Source organism: Protopterus annectens, chromosome 2.part1 (genome assembly GCF_019279795.1).
Source record: "Protopterus annectens isolate FY-2018-M chromosome 2.part1, PAN1.0, whole genome shotgun sequence".
Classification (NCBI taxonomy): Eukaryota; Metazoa; Chordata; order Ceratodontiformes; family Protopteridae; genus Protopterus; species Protopterus annectens.
This window is the reverse complement of record NC_056729.1, coordinates 1,751,925,653-1,751,942,459: the sequence shown is the minus strand read 5'-3', so window position 1 is coordinate 1,751,942,459 and position 16,807 is coordinate 1,751,925,653.

Sequence of the window (16,807 nt, the reverse complement as noted above, 5' to 3'; positions counted from 1 at the left end):
GAGATAGAACCCACATGGTCAGAATCGCAGGTGCCATGTCTGAATCCAAACCAGTTACAAGTGGCATCTACAGGGCTCAGTTCTGGGACCTCTCTTGTTCGGTATATACTTCTCTGAGGTTCAGGCTAACATGAGGATTATGGCTGACAAAGTTCGCAGATGACTGCAAACTGGGGGCCATAATCGAATCTCCAGCTGACACAAGCATCCTCCAAAAGGGTCTCACAGAGACAGATGCTTGGTGCCAGAGCCACGGCCTCAAGCTAAATGCTAAAAAGTGCATAGTCATCCCTTTGGGAAAAACAAGGTCCCCATAAATTAGCACATAGGTGGTAATCCATTAAGTACGGAAGAAGTAATTAGAGATTTGGGGACCAACGTAGATAGTAATCTCTCCTTTGATAATCACGTTGCCAAAGTGGTTAGAAAGACCTTCTATATAGCCCACCTTATCACGAAAGAGTTCGCATCTAGATCAAGAGAGGTCATTGTGCCCCTCTACTCATCACTCATCAGGCCCATAATTGAATACAATGCCCCTTTTGGGATGTACCTTACCCGACACCTGCAGCAACTGGAGAGACCCCAAAAGTACCTCACCAAGAGGATCATGGGTTACAAACAGATGTCCTATGCAGCTCGATTAAAGAAACTCCAGCTCTACTCAGTTATTTACCACCTACTCAGAGATGATCTATGCCTGACGTACGAAGCCATGTCAAACCCAGAATTAATGGACATGCTCCACCTCAAACAATCCAAGTCCCTTAGAGCTACACGCTCCAGGGACCTAAACCTCAGCACAAAAATAAATAGCACATGCTGGAGGGACAGATTCATTTCCCAGAGGCTCCCGTCACTCTGGAATAGAATCCCAATTCATTAATTACTTAATTTGACCTTATTTATATAACACACCCTAACTTCTTTCTTAGCTTACACCATATTACTTTTATTTTCAGTTAAGCTATTAAATCCATCTTACTTCACTTATAAGTACCTTTATCCTTTAACCTACGCTATCTCACACCACTTTTCCTCCTTTCTCCCTCTATCTCCCTTATCTACTTCACTCCTCTATCCTTCCTTCACTTATAATGCATCTATACCTCCACATGGACCCAACACATAATTTCTTCTACCCATATATACTACTCTTAACAAGAACTCTTGCTTCTCTTACAATACCTTACACATTAACCTCATTTGAACATATTTCTCTTCAAGAACATCTCCACCCCCTTCAAGGAATGCTATCACTCTCTCTCAATAACTATCTCAACAATATTAACATAACCTCTACCTCCATTTATATACTTCCAAAGTATCATAGATCTACCCATATTACTTATATTCTTACCAAAAAAAACACAAATTATTATGATAAAATCTCCAAGTTTATACACTATCTGCAACCACACCCACTACTAGATGGTGACATTCATCCTAACCCAGACCCTAATACTGACATTACCAAAAAGCCCCTCAACCTAACTACTTCAAATATCTTTACACCAAATAGACCACCTAACTCCCTCCTAATAGCTCACCTTAACATCCGCAGCATTAACAATAAAACTTCCCACCTACATGCACTCCTAGATGTTCACTCATTTGATATTCTCTGTCTTTCTGAAACATGGCTAAAGCCCTCTACTCTTGACCAGGAAATCACCCCTCCAGGATATAACATCCTGAGATGTGATCGCAGCACCAAAAAGGGTGGTGGAGTAGCCATTTTGTATAAATCTGAACTACAACTTTCACCCTCCAATTTGTCACTTCCCTCAGTTCCCAACTCAGAAACCCTCACTGAAAGACTACAAATCAATAACTCCAAATCTATCTATATAATCTGCACTTACCTCCCCCCGGAAATAACATCAATACTCTAGAAAACTTACAAGAAAAGCAAAAGCAAGTGGTGCCAAAGTACAAAAACCAAAACTAAACAGAAACTCTAGAAAACTTACTTAGTTACCTCACTTCCCACCTACCCCAAGAAACCATTATCTTAGGAGACTTTAACATAGACTGGAAAACATGTAATTCTCCCAATCCTACCAACCACATACATCTCTATGGATTTACACAAATAATAACCACTCCTACTAGAATCCATAAACAAAACAATAAAGAAACCATCTTAGACTGGATCCTTCTAAATAGTCATATTGATTCTTATAAGCCAGGAACACTCCCAGATGATATGAGTGACCACATGCTAACCTACATAATCAAACAAAAATCTTATACCCCCAACACAAATATTTTTAAAACCTCCCACTCCAAAAAATACTTTAATCCAGAGAGCTTCCAAAACGAACTCATAGCATGTGACTGGTCTCCTATGTTTCATCTTGAACTTGATGAAGCAGTAACCTACTTCAATACTAGATTTCTCCAAATACTAGACTACCATGCTCCCTCTCGCTCTTCCCGCATAAGAACCAAAACTGCCCCCTGGCTCACAAAGGCAACCAAGCAAAAGATCCTTCTCGGAAATAAAATTTGGGCCAAATGGAGAACCTCCAGAAACCCAACAGATCACCTCTACTTTAAACAGTTACCAAATGCAACTAAGAAGGACATTCTCAAAGACAAAAAAGACTATTACTTCCACCTACAACAAACCCACCATCAACACCCCCAAAAATTCTGGTCTAGCATTAACAAACTTCTTCAATCAGGACTCTCTAAAACTCCTGACCCTACAGGTTTCACCCATAATAACTCTAACCAGATTCCTGATGCCTTTAACCACTATTTTACTGAAGCCATCCTATCCCTAGCTAACACATTACCTACCACCTCCACCCTCCCATCAAATACACCTAATACCCCATCATCTACCTTCCATATACACCCAGTACCTACATCCCTCATTGGTAACCTCCTTCAAAAGCTCAAGCCAGGCACCCCCTCCACAGACTGTCTTCCAGCTGAATACCTACAAATCGCAGCTAAAGCCATAGCCTACCCCATCTCCATACTTATAAATAGAACAATTTCAGAAAGCAAAATCCCTTCTCTGTGGAAGATCTCCCATATAATCCCTTTACACAAAGGTGGGTCTTCAACGGAGCTTTCTAACTTTCAGCCTATTGCCTTACTCTCTCCATTAGCTAAAATAATGGAGAAATGTATACACCGACAACTGCTTGACCACCTACTACAAAATAATCTACTTGCCAATTGCCAACATGGTTTTAGGCCCTACCATAGCACAACAACTGCCCTGCTATCCTTCTCAGACTCTATAAACAAAAATCGTAACAATAACTACTTTTCTTCTGCTCTTTTCATAGACCTTTCAAAAGCATTTGATATGGTGAACCATACCTTACTTATCAACATTCTAAAAGCCCAATCACTTGACCCACAAGCATTACAATGGTTTATATCCTATCTACAAGATAGACAGCAAGCAGTTCTCTGGAATCATAATATTTTTTCATCCCTCTCTGTAAACATTGGAGTACCACAGGGCTCTATTCTAGGACCTCTTCTATTTTCTCTGTTTATCAATGATCTACATACTAGTATTTCTCAAGCCACCTGCATACAGTATGCAGATGACTCCACCTTAATTTGTTCAGCCAAGACCATAATCTCTCTCCAGTGCCTCACCCAAGCAGTATTTAACGGCGTTGAGAACTGGTTCATGAAACACTGCCTTCTTCTCAACCCCAAGAAAACTAAACTATTGTTCTTTTCTCCTACTCACAAGTCACCTCAACCACACTTCACATTAACCTCTAACAATTGAACTATCATATCCCCTGATACTACAAGCCATCTGCTGGGTGTTACAATTGACAATAACCTTAGCTACAATGACCATATTAGTTCCACTATAAACACTGTTAACAAAAAACTAGGGACCTTATACAGAATAAAATCCTTCCTTACCCCTGCAGCCAAAATTACTATAGCCCAAACCCATCTAATATCTACCCTGTTCTATGCTTCTGCTATATATACTAATCTTTCCAAAACCAACCTTTCCAAACTCTCCACCAGCTACAATAACATAGCCAGATTTACTACTGGTACCCCATATAGAACTCATCATTGCCACAACCTCAAACAACTGGGTTGGTTTGAACTACAAAACCAACTACTTTTTCAACAACTTGTTATCTCCCATAAGATACTCTACTACCCCAAGCATACCCCTATACTCACTAATCTCATCTCCCCTTACAAAAACCTTGCAACCCTACGTTCAGCAAATAAACTTCAAATCTCTTCCATTAAATCCAACAACAAAGCTGGGGACTCAATCTTCACAAACACCATAGGAAAGAGCTGGAACCATCTTCCTTCTGAACTTTCCAACCTTACTTCTACTCTACTTTATAAGAAGCATCTTAAAGAATATCTTAAATCCCACTGGCGTTGCCCCTGCTCTAACCCTGACTGATATCTCTTGCCCATCTTGCTCTTTCTCAGGAAAAAAAAAAAAATTCTGTTTTTTTTGTTTCTACTCATGGTATTTTATTCTAGCCTAAATGTTTCTAAATAACTCTGCTTAACCCTATCTTTTAATGTAAACACTGTATCAATTTTAATTTTAATTTTACTGCATTGTTGTAATTATTGCTGCTTGGAGCTTTTCTCCCTGGGCCTCTACTGAAAATGGACATGTATCCAGTTAGACTAGCCCGGTCAACAAATGTAAAATAAAAAAATAAAATAAATTTAAAAAAAAATCATGTTAGACATAGCCCCTCGCTGACCCTCTTCAAGCGAAATCTGGACGCGTGGATGGGAAATCGCAAATTCACCCCTGGGATCTCTTCTGTATCCCTGCTAGACAGAGGCACAGTAAACTAATCTTAAAAGGGTACTTTCTGTGACCTACTTTACAGAGGCACAGTAGGCTAATCTAATAGGGAGGCAGAAGCCAAATACACTCTGGCTAGGCTTATAAATGCCCTAGGGTAGATAGCCTAGTATCTACCTATGAACCTATGAATTTCTGGGCCAAAACTCACTCTTCCTCTGGAGGATAGGCTACCTAGTGCGTACCACTCCCACTGATAAGCTAGAAGGCTTTCCTCCAACACAGAAAGGCTTGGGGGCTCAGAAGCTTACTAACAATCCTGGGTACAGCAACTCTGTAACTGGACTAGCCTAGTTATAGGAAAGGCGGGAAACAGGCACAAGTGCGGCTTTCAAACCAGAAAGTTGCAAGAGATGGAAAAACACTGCTCAAACAACCAATAGATACAATTTCTGGGCCAGGGACCACTCCTCTTGTGACAGATAGGCTCCCTGATGCTTACCACTCCCGCTTACCACTCCCACTGATAAGCTAGAAGGCTTCCCTCCACATGGAAAGGCTTGGGGGTCTCAGAAGATAACACAGAGTCCTGGATACAGCAAATCTGTACCTGGACTAGACTAGTAACAGGAAAGGCAGGAAACAAGTGCAAACACAGGCTTTTAAATCAGAAGGTTGAAAGAGATGGAAAAGCTTCCCAAACAGTCAATAAACTATAATTTCTGGGCCAGAAACAACCCCTCCTGTGGTAGATAGGTTACCTAGTGCTTACCACTCCCACTGATAAGCTAGAAGGCTTCTCTCTAACACAGAAGGTCTTTGGTGGGCTCAGAAGCTTACCAACAGTCCTGGATACAGAAAAAACAAAAAAACACAGACTTGACTGACAGAAGTTTAATTGAAAAATAAATAAACAGTCGGTCAAGTCCGTGTTTTTTTGTTTTTTCTGGTTCCAGTCTGTTATCGTTCTTATAGTCCTGGATACAGCAAATCTGTACCTGGATTACACTAGTTATAGGAAAGGTGGGGACCAAACGTAAAACAGGCTTTTAACCAGAAAGTAGAAGGAGATGGAAAAACTGCCCAAATGGCCAATGAACTACAATTTCAGGGCCAAGACCCACTCTTCCTGTGGTAGATAGGCTATCTAGTGCTTACCACTCCCACTGATAAGCTATAAGGCTTCCCTCCAACACAGAAAGGCTTGGGCTCAGAAGCTTACCAACAGTCCTGGATACAGCAAGTCTGTATCTGGACTTGACTAGTTACACGAAAGGCAGGAAACAAGCTTAGAAAAGCAGCTAAAACAGCAGTAAATACAATTCAAATTGTAGTGCAGACCAGCACACCTGAGCGTGTAGCAACACTGTGGCAAATACAGTTCAAATAAATGCAATTAAATGCAATTAAATTAACAAATGATTAAAAAACAAGTGCAGAAGGCAGTAAATTAGAAGGTTAGTAACAAGCAGTAATAAATGCAGAGTAAGAGCGACTGAACAGATAGCATGCAGAAGAGCAACTAATACAGTTACAACAAGAGCAGATGAATAATATATATATATATATATATATATATATATATATATATATATATATATATATATATATATATATATATATATATATATATATTTTTTTTTTAGAGGTCACTTTTTTGTGGCTCTTGCAGAACATTTCCTGATACAAATGCTAATAGTGACGACCTCAATAATCCTTGGGAATAGCAACACAACTGCTCCTATAATGAATTCCACAAGGTTGCAATTGAATCAAAACATGTGATACATCTGTTGTGCATATCACAGCATAACAAAATATGTGTGAGACAAGACTTATATAATCATGTAGTCAATACGAATTTATACTGCTTTCTGCCACAGACTATTTAATAATGGTATGTAGACACATGCACACCTGTGTCATACTACAAGTGTCCCTGTGATGGCTGAATGTAAACTGTGTAGAAAGTTGATCTACTCCACTACAACAACACATGTCCTAATATTCCAACAGCCCAAAGGTTCTTAGAATTCATAAACTCAAATGCAATGGAACAACTAGTTACCATTCACACAAGAGGAGACAATATACTAGACCTGATCATCACAAACATGGGGACAAAATGCTCCACACCGGAAGTACATCCCTCTTTGGTAAGATCAGACCATAAATTAATCTCACTGGAAATCCACATCCCACCCCCACCCCCTGCACAAAAGACCACAGTGAAGAACTTCTTGAAAGCAAACTTCACACTTCCTAAGACTGAAGTGGTATCTTTCAAGGCCCCTGGGCCAGTGGAAACCACAATCCACACTGCTGAATCCTTTGCAAATGCCTTCTATGGGCACCTTCAAGAATGCATAAATCATGCAATCCCAAATAAAACCAAGACCCATTCCCCCAAAGGCAGGCGCCTGGTCTGGTGGACCCCAGCCATAAACAAACTTTACAACAGGAGGAGGAAGCTACTACATGACAGAGCAAAATCCCTAAAAGGGAAGGCATCTCTGATCAGTACTAGCAAAAAACTATGATCACTCATAAAATCATCCAAGGCCAACTTTGAGAGAAAAATCGCAAAAGACACAAAAGACAGTCACAAGGCCTTCTTTAGCTATGTTAGAAACCTGGGTGGAAACTCTCAGATATGCTCAGAGGTAGTCCAAAATGACACAAAATACACTGAACCCACTGACATCGCCAACATTCTGGCAGACAGGTTCAGTGCAAATTTCTCCTCCCCTTCCCCCCCAAAAGGAGAAATAACTATCCCAGCAGAGTGTAGCCTCCCTAACATCTCAGATGCCCAGGTGAGAGCTGCCCTCTCTAAAGCTAAAAACACAGCATCAGTGGGACCGGATGGTGTCCCGGGCTGTGTGCTACATCAACTCCAAGAGGAACTAAACCCACACATAAGGCTGCTGTTTAATCTTAGCCTTACCACAGGATATGTACCCAAAGAGTGGCGTACGGCAACAGTGGTCCACTTCACAAAGGCAGTGCTTCTACGGACCCTGGAAATTACCACCCCATAAGCTTGACGAGCCTGGTCTGCAAAGCTATGGAGAGGATCATTATGGAACATATAAACAAAGACATTGGGGACCTACAGACATTGGATCCTACCCAATTTGGCTTTGTCAAGGGCAGATCCTGCCTTTTGAACTTGGTCGACTTTTTTGAAACAGTCACTAAGGCCATTGATGAGGGTAAGGCAGTTCACACAGCCTACCTTGACCTTGCAAAAGCCTTTGACACAATACCCCACTCGGGCATCATAGACAAACTCACCAGCTTAAATGTAAACCCATATGTCACAAGATGGGTTGCAAACTGGCTCAAGGACAGAACCCACAAGGTCAGAGTTGCTGGAGCTATGTCAGACTCTAAGCCAGTCACAAGCGGTGTCCCACAGGGCTCAGTCCTGGGACCCCTCCTGTTCGGCATTTATTTTTCCGAGGTACAGGCAAACATAGGAGGATTGTGGCTGACAAAGTTCGCAGATGACTGCAAACTGGGCCATAATTGATACTCCAGCAGACACAAACATCCTTCAGAGAGGCCTCATAGAAATGGATAATTGGTGCCAGAGCCATGGCCTTAAGCTGAATGCCAAAAAATGTATAGTCATACCCTTTGGGAAAAACAAGGTACCGACAAATTACCACATAGGAGGTAATCCATTAAGTACGGAAGAGGTAATCAGGGACCTAGGGACCCAGGTTGACAGTAACCTCTCATTTGACACTCACATTGCCAAAGTGATTAGGAAGACCTTCTATATTGCCCACCTTATCATGAAGGGTTTCACATCTAGATCAAGAGAGGTCATTGTGCCCCTGTACTCTTCTCTTATCAGGCCAATGATTGAGTACAATGCCCCATTTGGGATGTATCTCACCCGACACCTGCAGCAGTTGAAAAGACCCCAAAAGTTCCTCACCAAGAGGATAAAGGGTCTCAAACATATGTCATATGCTGCCCGACTGAAAAAAACTCCAGCTCTATTCAGTCGCATACTGACTACTCAGAGGTGATCTGTGCCTGACGTACAAGGCCATGTCCAATCCTGAGTTAATGGACATGCTCCACCTCAGAAAATCCAAATCCATCAGAGCCACGAGAACAAGTGACTTAAACCTCAACACAAAAATAAATAGAACATGCTGGAGGGACAGATTCATAACCCAGAGGCTCCCTACACTCTGGAACAGAATCCCAGTCCATGTTAGGCAGAGCCCCTCACTGACTCTATTCAAGAGAAATCTCGACGAGTGGATGGGAGATCGTAGGTTTACCCCAGGAGTCATCTCTGTGTCACTACTAGACAGAGGCATAGTAAACTAAACCCTAAAAGGGTGTAGTATTCTCATCCTAAGGGGTGGTGTAAGCCACATACACTCTGGCTAGGCTTATAAATGCCCTAGGGCAGATAGCCTAGTACGAACCTATGAACCTATGAACCTATGAACAAAATACATAAATGTGTATCATACCATTTCAATAGTTCTCAGTGGTATATTACTACAGCTTTTATAGAAGAAACATGTAATGCAATGGCAGCAATGGCCATCAATACATTAGTTCACATTATAGATCGTAAGTCCCTTTTGTAGCCATACTGTACATCCACACCTCAATACGGCACACGTCAATAACAGCAACACTGACATGTCAACTGTTCATAGGGTCATAGGACATTATTAGGCTACTGGCCAATATCACATGACATCCTAGCCATTATTATACCATGTAAAAATATCCCCATATCTATATCTGGAAGATAGGACTATTGTGTGTATGTGTGTATTTGTTGAATTGTATTACATCCTGACACTGCCCATATGGGACATGTGCACCATACCATGACAGAATTAACAATCACACATGGTCTGCAGATGGCTTTCAGAGGCTCTTGGAAAGACTCTGCTTCATGATGCATGTATGCATATTTGGCATGAGAGCATCCTCCACTCCTCTGCAGGAAGGATATTATGTGGCCAGAAGAAAAAGGACGATGGTGGATGCATGAGGCTATGTGAAAGGTCCCCCAAGTGGCGGTGAAATGAAGAGCAATTCCAAAATCATACAATGACCATAATGTACCACCAACCACACACAGCAGTAGACCAGGCCTGATTTGAACATAACCATGCAGGTATAGAATATGAATGCCATGCAATGTCCCAGTACCAACACTGCATATGTCTGACTGTAACACTGTCACATTGCACTTTATGGAGTATGATAGCATTATTGTATGCTGAGGGGAACATGTTGGGAGGAGTGTAGGACATTGATGTGGAGTCACAATCATGTGTAAAATTGTCTCAAAAGTGATAGTTGTATGCATAGACATGCAAGTTGTCTACTGTCAGATTAGAACCCCTATATGTGTAGGTAAAGTAGCTTGCAAACATAGCAGTTAATGTTACCGCTACAGCATAGGATTGTCTTGAATACTGTCAGAGTGCATGAGCTACAGGATGATATAATCATTGTGTGCTACAACAAGATGTTCAGAGGAGGGTCTGACATAGCTGTGGACTCACATATCTTTTTAAAATTGTCACCATAGCAATTGTTGAATGCACACACAGTTGATTGCAGTGAGAATAGAACAGAAGCACCACAGCACAAGTCTGGCTTTTTTAGTGTCTGACAACACTTTATAACTGATAACATCAGCAGTGTCTGGTGAGAAGAAGATGGTAATAGCAGTGTCCCACATGCTTGTGCAAAATATCTCTTGAATGTCAGCTAATTGAATGCAGACCAGTTGACCACCATGGGTTAGAAACCCTAATTAATTTAGAATGCCAGCTAGAGAACTCTGTATTTTTAACACAAGCACTATAGCACAATTCTGATTTTCACACTGCCACTGGATGATTTATAGTGGATGACATCATCATTGGATGTCTGAGAGAAGATGTTGAGAGGCCTGAATAAAATGGATGCATAGGCATGTGCAACTGGCAAAATATTTGTACTCCATGTGACTGGAGGATACACAGTTATGTTCTTTTGACTAGCTACAAGTTAACCATTGTGAGATTAGAACCCCTACTTAACTAAGTACACCAGCTAAAGAGCTCAGTATTTAATACAAGTGCCACAGCACAAGTCTGACTTTTAGAATTCTGCTGGACAATTTATAGTGGATGACATCATCAATGGATATTTGAGAGAAGATATTGGGAGGCCTGAATGAAATGGATATGTAGGCATGTACACTGTCTTGATATTTGTACTCCATGGGACTGTATCGCTGACTATAGTATAGACAGTTATGCTCTTCTGAACAGAGACACACACACACAAGTTGACTGCACTGAGATTAGAACCTCTACCTAAGTACACTGAGTAGAGAACTCAGCATTTAATGAAGACCACAGCACAAGTCTGACTTATGCAATGCTGCTGGATAATTTCTAGTGGATGACATTGTCACTGGATGTTCAGCAGAAGTTATTGGGATGCCTGTATGCAATGGCTGGGTAGGCATGCATGACTGTCCAGATATTAAACAGTGGTAAACTACACATGATACAATGTATCCATTTTGAAATTATCTACTGTCTGATTCCTGTCTGCAGGTGTTCTGGACCTACAGGTTTTGTGGAAGTTTGCTGACTATTGTGCAACTCTGCTTAGTGGGTTTGCCCAATGCTAAGCAAAGATGCAACAATGTATCCATTCTGAAACTGACTGCTGCCTCCTTCCTGTCTGCTGGTGTTCTGGACCTGTAGGTGTTGTGGAAGTTTGTTGATTGTCATGCAATGCCACTTAGTGGGTTTGCTTGATGGTAAGCAAAAGATGCAACAATGTATCCTTTTCAAATTGAGAATTTTGGCTTCTTGTGTGGGCCATTAGACCGTGTTTGCACCAATGTAAGTGATGCATAAAAGGCAAAGCCCACTTTGTATTATCCTTCTAAGAAGTGTTTATTAGGTTTCATCCTTAAAAGGCAAATGTTGGATTTGAACCATGATCTGCAGATAGTATATACTGTGCAGTTCATTGTTTTTACCAGGTGGGCTACATACACACACTTGATTCCCTGCTCTTTATCACAGAAGTGTGTTACATGAAATGTATTTGATTTGTTAATTTCACCATGTTTGTGCTTAGCCGCACACTGCACAAATAATAATATAAAAACACACATATACATTACAAAATAATTGTTAGCACACATTACAGATTTTTACACAATTCTGGATTTGAACTATCAGAACAATAACCCTACAAAACATAGTAAGGGTGTATTATCCTACTTTGCCACATAAACCACTTTGCTGCAGAAATCCAAATCATTGTATTCACCCTACTTTATGCCTCTCCAATTTATACCAACCTAAGGCAATGCGATCTAAACAAGCTAGAGACCTGCTACAACAAAATTTCCAAATTCACCACAGGGGCATCCTACCATAGTCACCACTGTCTCTCACTTGCTGAACTGGGCTGGCTTGAACTCCCTCACCTCCTTCAATGGTATCAACTCTCACTCACCCACAAACTAGTAAACCATCCACTAAATGTCCCATCCCTCCAGAATCTACTCCAACCCTATCGCACCACCAGACCACTAAGATCCAGCAATAAAAATCACTTGCAGATCACTAAGGCCAATAACTCTGCTGGTGAAGCACTATTCTCTTGCACCATAGCCAAATTATGGAACTCCCTCCCACCGACAATTACCTCCATACCATCATGCACCCACTTCAAATCTTTACTAAAAGCACACCTAAAAACATGCTGGCTATGCCCTTGCAACTCCCACTCTAATATCACCCACCCCATCCAACCACTACCTTTCTTTCCACCCCACTAACTACCTTGATTATAGCAAGCTCAGTTGCTCATAAGCCTAGTACTTATTATACAGCAGGAACTTCTTATTGTAACATTTGTTAATGTCTGTTATGTACTTCGCAGATAAAGATTCTAGTTGTCCACTGATGTACTATGTTCTTCATCTGTAAATATGTTCATAGGTTCATAGGTTCATAGGTTAGTACTAGGCTAACTGCCCTTGCGAGCCATTTTTTAAGCCTAGCCAATTATCCCTTGTGAGATTCAAACCCTGCACCTTGTGTTTGTAAGGCAAAGACCTTAACCATTAGGCCACCCTCCCAACACAATTGCTGTGTTAATCAAATTGTTAATCTCTATGTATTCCAATGTAACTACTGTCTGTTTATTTTAACTGTGGAGCTTTTCTCCCTGGGCCTTCGCTGAAAATGGACCTATGTCCAGTTGGACACTCCCGGTCAACAAATGTAAATAAAAACAAACAAATAAATAAATAAAATTGTGCATACAAGAAAGTCTCTTTTCATCCACAGTATTAATAAGACCTATAACACTTGTATGCTCTCAGTTGTTTCTACATGTGTTAATTCCATATTTAGTGCAATGACTGATCACACAACCATTTTGAGTATTGTTTGTAGCAATGCAGCTCTGTCTTCTCTTTGTATTGTGTTCATTCTTCTGTAATCTGAGGTGTAATCTCAGACATGCATTCTGTAGGGCATTCTGCATCATTGTCCTTAATATGTATGAGAATATTACATTACAGTACTATATGGTTTTCAACAAAGGCAGGGCAGTTTAACTATTAGTGAAAAGAAACTGAGAAATGTGTGCTGCTCACTTCCATTTAAAACCGTGATACAATTACTTACACATTTTGTAAGTGTAACGTGGGTGACACACCCACTGGAAGTAAGGCAGTCTGAATTGCTGTTGCATTCTCCTTCTCCCTACCAGTAAACATTCACATTTGCAGTCCATTGGCAATAAACACTGAGAGAGTGCCTGCACTATGTTTACAGCTGCGACATGGAATCAGGAATTTGGGACTCAGCAATTCTAATGAGTTTACACTTCATTTACATATTCACTGTGCTCACAAACCTGAATCTGCAATATAAAAAGGTAACTGTGTAGCTAGGGAACATGAAGGTGAGGAGAGTTGTGTATGTGGATAACACAGAAGAAGATTATTATTAATTTGGATTTATCGGCACAGAAGACTTCTGATCTTGATAAGTGTAATTGAATTGTTCAATTACATACTAGATTTGCTCATGTTACTAGGAAATTTATATATATATATATATATATATATATATATATATATATATATATATACATTAGCAAATGTAACTTTTATTTGTGTGCATTTCTTAGATGTTTACTGGTGGCATAGGCATTTCTGTCAAAACATTTTACTTTCTCAGATACACAGCCTTATTAACTTTCATCACAAGTGTTATTGTTACAACTGTTTCTCTTACACTCTTCTATATTATTTCAGTGAAATGTAATGTCCTATAGTGTCAATAACTCAGGGGTGTTAGGCTTCTAAGATGGCCCACAGACACATGTATGGGAGTGTAAACATCATCTGTGGTAAATGTGTACACATTTTGTGAGCTTTTATTTGAAAGCAGTTATAACAACTGACTGATGAGTTATTCCTTGTTTGGTACAAAACTGTCATTTGCCTGTTGTTTTAAGGATGGGGGAGCAAAGTTCCATTTGTGTGTTGCCACAACCAAAACTTGTTTTAAAGAGGTTTGGTCTTGTTATTCCTGTTTTAGATCAAACCTTGGTTTGTGTGTGACTGTGATATGTCACAACCACATATACCACATAATCTTTTATATTGTAATACTTGAAGTTTTGTGTTTCTCTAGGGGTTGTTGTGTCTTTCAGCTTTTCCCGGTTAGGGGTCGCCACAGCGGAACTCCGGTCCTCTAATGATTTGTAGTTGATTTTTACGTGCCGAGTTACCAGCCCTGACACACAACCTTCAACGAAGGTACGCCTATTCACACATGTCTCCACGCAGAAGATGCTCTAGCTGAGAATCGAACCAGACAGCGTCTTACTGTGAGGCGACAATGCTACCGCAGCACCACCATCGGGGATTTTGTGTTTCTCTAGGGGTAATATTGAAAAAATAATGATACGGGTATATCTAAGCAGGACTTTTATTTATGTGATATTTATGTGCAGTATCCTTTTTTGTTTTATGTCACCTAGGATTATGGAATACAAGCATCCCAGTCCCTGCAAACCTCCTTCAGTGACTCTGAGAATGATGCAATTGTCCAAGCATTTATACAACATGGTGCCTGTCTGCTTGAGAGAGGATGTGGGGATATATGTGGCAGAATGCAGATTTGGAGCCAGGTAGTGAATGATGTCAATGCCGTAGGGGGGTGCAGCAGGACATATGATCAGGTGCATCACAGGGCTGCTGATATGATTTAATCGGCCCCTAGGAGAGAAGCTGCAGTGGCCCATGGACAACTGGCTACAGGGAGACCTAATACAGAGCAACCTCTGATACCAAATGAAAAGTTCCTATCTGATGTCACAGATCAAGAAAGGTCAGTGGGAAATGTACAACGTCATGTGACTGTGCTGATGTTTCAGGGAGGACAAGTATGTCCCAGGATGAATTTTCAGGTAAGCTTACATATGTCAATTTTTCACATTTTCTTGTATAGTAAAATATTGAAAGTAACAGTTCCGTTCATATGTTCATAGGTTCATAGGTAGGTACTAGGCTATTGGCCCTAGGGCCTATATAAGCCTAGCCAAAAGGTACCCTGGCTTTCACCACCCAAGAAAATTATTTTCCTGTGCCACTGTTGAGCAGAGCCACAGAAGTGATCCTCGGGGTGAATTTCCTATCTCCCATCCAATCATCAAGATTTTTCTTGTAGAGTGCTAATGAGGAGCTTTGTTTGATATAGATAGGTAGTTTGTTCCAGAGTATCAGAAGTCTCTGGGACAGGAATCTATCCCTCCAGCATGTTTTGTTTATTGTGGTGACAAGGTTAAGTCCCTAGAGGGTGTAGCTCATAGGGATTGGGATTTCTTTAGGTGGAGCATGTCCAAAAGCTCTAGGTTTGACATAGCTTTGTGGTTAGGCAGAGATCACCTCTGAGTAGTCGATATGCAACGGAGTAAAGCTGCAGTTTTTTGAGATGGTCTGCTTGGGCAGCTGTTTAAGGCCAGTAATTCTCTTTGTATTTCTGCGGCCTTTCCAGTTGTTGTAGATGTCTTGTGAAGTACATACCAAAAGGGGCATTGTACTCTATAATGGGTCTAATGAGTGACGAGTAGAGGGGAACAATGGACTCTTTTTTTCCTGGATGAGAAATCTTTTGTGATGAGGGGATGCCATGTAGAAGGATTTCCTGACTACTGTGGTGATGTGATTATCAAAGGAGAGACTACTGTCCACCTGTGTCCCAAGGTCTCTTATCACACTTTCAGTGTTAAGTAGATTACCGCCTATGTGGTAGTTCATGGGTACAGAGTTTTTACCAAAAGGGATGACAATGCACCTTTTGGCTTTGAGCTTGAGGCCGTGGCTTTGACACCAGGCATCTGTCTTAGCAAGGCACTTTTGTAGGATGTCCACATCTTTTGGAGTTTTGATTATGGCTCCTAGTTTGCAGTCATCTGCAAATCAGTTGTTTTAAATGTTTTTTTTTTTTTTTTTGCAGGGGAGATAGTGATAAACTGAGACAGTTAACAACAAATTTTGGTTCACTACACATGGGCTTTGGGTGGACGTTTCAGCTAATTTTCAGGTAAAAGTATTGCTAATGGACATATAAAGGCAAAACATTAGTCCCCCATCTGTTATTGGAATTGCGATGATGGTGTCCTTACCTTTTGCTTAACTTCTTCCTCCCTAACAAGCGTGGAGTCATCTGCGGGTTTATATTGTAACATCGAAGTCTCAAAACTTTGAATGCTACAATATTGAAATCACTACATCGAAAGCGGAATATAGCGAAGACGAGGAACATCGGAATCTTGCCTAGGGCGTGATTTCGGTGGGCCATTCTGTGGCTTCACTATTTCCTCTACTGTGGTGCGATAGTTATGGACCTTAGGGTTAGGGAGCGGGTTAAGGTAAGTGGATAGGTAGTACTGTATGTATGGTTTAGTGTAGGGTTACAGGTAGGG